General features: G+C 42.3%; 1 protein-coding gene across 5 annotated transcripts in view; it reads left to right on the top strand.

The window, feature by feature from the left end:
• Nucleotides 1-5,197, top strand: part of Herc3 (HECT and RLD domain containing E3 ubiquitin protein ligase 3) — a 125,058-nt gene that overhangs the window by 16,972 nt on the left and 102,889 nt on the right. The window lies entirely within an intron of this gene.

Here is a 5,197-nt window from a genome sequence, read left to right as displayed (position 1 = left end):
AGAGAGAGAGAGAGAGAGAGAGAGAGAGAGAGAGAGAGAGAGAGTTGTACAGGGGCAGTAATAGTGTGCTGAGATCAGTAACAGAGGGGAGTGGGAGGGGATGCACCTGGAGGACGGGCGCATAAGTATCCTTAAATGTTAGAAGTTTTCATTTATTTCTAAGAAACTATGCATTTTAAATGTTGGTTTTACTGTTTTCTTTCTACTTTTTTATTATAAAACCTAAGTGTGACACCCAGTGGATATATAGCATAGACTTCGAGATACCTTAGGGTTAGTGTTGAAATGGGCTCCTTTGCTGTGCACATGGTTTGCCACACTAGTTTGTGCATAGGCCATTTTCTTTGTTACTTGCTATTCCTTTCACTCAGTTTAGCAGTTAAAAGTGCTTGCTCGGGACCTGAGTTCAGTTCCCAGTACTCATGATGGCTCATAACCCCCTGCAACTCCACTTCCAGGGGATCTGACACCTCTGATCTCCGTGGGTACTGGCACACAGGTGGCATACATTCACACAAACAAATACAATTACACATAATTAAAAATTAAAACAGCCAGGTGTGGTGATGCAAACCTTTTAACCCAGCACTCAGGAAGCAGAGACAGATGGAGCTCTGCCAGCCTGGTCTACATAGCAAGTTCTAGGCTAACTATAGGGCTGTAGGGAGACCCTGTCTTAAAAAACAACACCCAAAACCCCAAAACGAAACAAAAAAGCAGAACAGCCTTGACCTGTGTGGTGGTCTGTAATCCTAGCACTTGGGAGCCTGGAGGATCAAGAGTACTAATTTGTACTCCTTCAGAGAAGTAAATTTGGCATCAGGTGACCTGCTTTATGTTGTCCTCTTTGTCATGTGTTACATCCTATGGCATCTGGCTCTGCCCGACAATTTCTCTACCCAAATGTGAATCTTGGTTTGTAATCATGATTTTATATTGATCATTGGAAAATATTGATCATTGGAAAATAATGGCCTGCAGGGTTGGTTATAAACAGAACGGTGAATGAAATATGCTGGGTGTGGTGGTGCATACCTGTGATCCCAGAGGCCTCCAGATTTGAAGGCCACCCTCAGCTATATAGCAAGTTCTAGGCCAGCCTGGGCTACGTGAGACCTAGAACTCCACCACCCCTAAATTATGAGGTAAATGAAGTATACTCAGTGAGCTTCCTCTTACTCTCTGCCTACAAGTTCCCTCTCTTAAGTGCCTGCTAACTAGGTATGCTCATGTGGTAGCAGTGGCAGGCTTTCCTAACATGTTGCCTGGACTCTTCAGATTTTGGGGGAGGGGTTTGTAGACTCACCCATAAACCAATGCCCTTGTGTACAATGTGTCTAATATGAAAAATATTCAAATGATCCTGCTGTACACTAAAATAAAACCAGTTCAAAGTGCCACTAATTATTATACTAGTAAATCACGCTATGTTTCATTAGTTACTATAATGTTTAACTACCTTGAAGGTGACAGAAAGATTTCTGAGTTTTACAAATGGTCTTTCTATTGGAAAACATAAAAACCAAGGTCTTTTCCTTCTGTTACAATTCACCATGTCTCATATTAGGCTTATAAACATGCTAGTTCCTCAGGTAAGAGCCAGTGATTCTTTTCTTTCAAAAAATTATTACAATTATTCATTATATTGTATGTGATGTGTGTATGATGTGTGTATATGGGCATGCTCATGCTGCACCTTTGTGGAATCACTTCTCTTCTACCTTTGTGTGAGCTCTGGGAATCAGACTCAGGTTGTCAGGCTTTGTAGCAAGTACTTTTACCTACTGAGTCATCTTGCTGGCCCCATTCTGATGATTCTCAAAGGACTTATGCTCACCTGGCCAGGTTTTCAAGAGGTGTTCTGGGAATTGGAAGATCATTGCAGTACTCCTAGTTATAGCAAAGTCAAGGGGAGCTCTAGAGTCAGGTGACCTAGTGGAGGTATTACCCACCCTGTTGGACCCACACTTCCATCCTGAGGTAATCTGTGGCAGTGTCTGGGAGTTCTACCTCAGGCCTAATCAATCAATCAATCATGTCCTGTGTAGTTTTCACCACTAGGTGGAAAACCTTGAGCTGTCTCTGGAATTACGAGGAGAGATGCCTGAGCTGAGAGTTTGAGAGCTGAAGTCTAGTCATCTACCTACCAGGAAATAATACTATGGTCCCAGACGAAGTTTTTATTTCTGATCTCAGTTCCCCATTCTGCAAAAGGAGGAGTCTTCTTGTTCTGATATTATAGCTCTTTTTTAGTTTGGGGGGTTTGTTTGTTTTTGAGGCATAGCCTCATGTAGCCACTAGTCTTGAACTTGGTGTGCAACTAAAGATAACCTTGAACTACTGATCCTCCTGCTTCCACCTTCCAAGAGCTGGGCTTACAGGTTGGTGCTGCATGGCTCTGCCTTGGGCAAGTAGCTGCACTGTAGAGGCAGCTGCCTCACACAGCCTTCACTGAACACATTTGCCTGAGGGCCTGGGGTGGCAATGACAGGTAGGACACAGATAGTAGGGATCTCTAGAAGGTACAATGAATTCATGAGTGTAATCTGATGGTTCTCCAGCAGGCCTGTGGACAGCTCCATGCAGCTAGTGGGATGTAAGTGGGTGGTATGGAGCAACTGCTCTGCTCTGTCTGCCTGCACCTGAGCTAGGCCAGCCCCTGTCATCCTGCTGTCATACCCAGGGCTAAGTGATTGCAGAAAACCCAAGGGGAGTACCAAGAAGACCTTCAGAGACAGCCAGGAATCCAGTCCTATTTGTGATCTGACTTTGGAATAAGCCAGACTCTTGTATAAATTACAAGAGAACCCAGAAATTTCTGTTTCAAGTTAAGCTTGTATGTTAATTATAAACCCCACAGTAAATATGGGATAGTGCCTCTGAATGGAATGATATGTGGGTGGGTGCCTCCCTCTCTCTTCCTTTAACTTCTTCATTGGTGTTTTAAATCTGGGTACCATTTGGATTTATTTTTATTGGGTGGAATAAAGAGAATGAGCAAATTTGCCTTGTGTGCTTATTGAGAATCCTTACCTGAAGAACTGCTAGACAGGGAAAGGAAACAGGAGCTGTGGAAGGAGCTCAGTAGAAGTAGAGCACTTGCCTAGCATGATAAAGACCCTGGATTCAATCTCCAGTACTGCCTAAATAAACACATAAGTGAAAAGGAGCCAGACAGGCAGGCTTTGTCCAGGTCCTTGCTGCCCTGGCCGAGGGACCTCAGGAATATTCCCTTAGGAGAGGAAGCTGAGTAAAGGTCATTTCCCTGAAGGGTGTTTCTGTTGGTCAGCAGCAGGTCTGAGATTTCAGCTCACATCCTCCAGATCAATTGCCTTTGAAATATGAAGACAGCTCAAAAAGTGAGCATGTGAGTATGCCCAACAAGGCTTTGAGAATGAAGAGAAGTGAGTGCAGGTTAGTCCTGTGGGTTCTAGGGGGCTTAGACAGGTTGAGCACATGGAAAGAGTTAAGATGCCCTTTTCCGGTTGCAGTGCTCTGTGGGAATGGTCTCAGAGGACTTACACAGGGTGGTTGTCTAGCACAGGCCTGGAAGACTCATTCCTTTATCTTAAAACTTTGCTTCTTTTTTAAAAAAAATTATTTATTCAATAACCATATAATTAGAAGAAGCATTTCATTGCAACAGCATTGACATATTCAATAACAATTTCCAGAGCTAAGAATGCATCTCTTCAAAGTTGGCTGTACATTTCTAGGTTTACAGATGAATTATTACGCTTATATAATCTTTTACTCATTATAAACTCTATGTTTACAGTTGAATTAATACAGTTATACAATATTGTACTCCGTATAAACCCTATAAGACATAAAATTAAATGAGGTTTTAAACTTAAAAAAGATCTCCATTGCATTATTAAAATACACAGTTTCATGCAGAAAAATTCATTTTTAATACAATTGACACTAAGACACACATTCCAATCTCTCTATATCTGATTATTACTAGTCACAGTTGGTTGCTTTCTGAGCTCCTTGGCATATGAGCATGGATATAAAGTCATCAGGTAGATTTCAATGATAATGTTTTTCACATCCACCAATTATTAAGGAGCAAATTTTTATGCTTTGAAGAATTATTATTATTTTAATTTATTTATTTTTATACCCACTTCCCAGATAGCACCTCCCATAGCCTCCCTCCCCCGACTAGAGCACTTATGCTCTGATATCCGTGTCTGCTGTGTTGGCACCCCCAGCCATTCCCCACTACTTGCCCTTCTGGTGAATCTAGTCAGCCTATCTAGAGGGCTTTGTTTTAGGAGGGTCAGCTGTTGCTCATCTAGTGGTAAGCAGTTGTCAATATTCCTTTACATAAGATTGGGATCTGCTGTTCATTTTCCCAGTTCTGTGCTGGGTTACTATCTGGGAATCCCTTTGGCCACCCTGGCCAACAACTCAAAAGAAGGTATCGCCTGTCTGGCATTGTCGTTTGTTATGTAGCCTTTAGCTATACATATGGACTGTTATGAAATTATATTGGCCCCTTTAATCTTTGATTATACTTTCCTTTTGGGTGTGTAAGCCCATACAGTTGGTCCAGATAAATTGATTTATTTTTAGTCTTAAGGTCCTTTGAGGATCTGTTCCTCAGGGGGTCACATGGGCTTGGGAGGAGCCCCTGGCTCCTTTCTTTTACCAGTTCCTCCTATGTGAAGATAAGTCAGAGGTTCTGCTCGACCATAGTTGGCTTCGCTTGGAAGCGTGGAGGAAATGATTCCTCTGTGTTGACCCTCCATTTTATAGACTGGACACTGGTTCAAGTCCAACTGGTGGGGTCTCCTCAGCCTCCTTGATCAAGAGGACAGGTGACCTACCACCATTATAGGATATTTTGAGAGATGCTCATAGTCCCCTGGAACTAGTCGACCTAGGAGGGCAAGGAGCAAAAACTGTCCTTTATGTCCCTCTGACCAAATTACTATAGGCCTCAAAGTATGTCTGTTAAACACTCAAGGTTAGTTCCACCAGTCTGGTATTTTTAATTACTGCGTGTCATGTAGATAAATCTTGGGCAAAGACCAGTTGTTCTCAGATAAACCTTACCTAGACATATATTTCTTGATCTGCTATGTAAAATTTTTCAGTAGGTTGTGGGAGTAATAAGGTTCCCTCTGGTTTTCAAAACTAGCTAGGCGTTATTTATCTCTTGCATTGTCTCACCCCTCTAACAATT

The sequence above is a fragment of the Nannospalax galili genome, unplaced genomic scaffold (assembly GCF_000622305.1).
Source record: "Nannospalax galili isolate Female #2095 unplaced genomic scaffold, S.galili_v1.0 scaffold441, whole genome shotgun sequence".
Classification (NCBI taxonomy): Eukaryota; Metazoa; Chordata; class Mammalia; order Rodentia; family Spalacidae; genus Nannospalax; species Nannospalax galili.
This window is presented reverse-complemented; position numbering and strand designations above follow the sequence as displayed.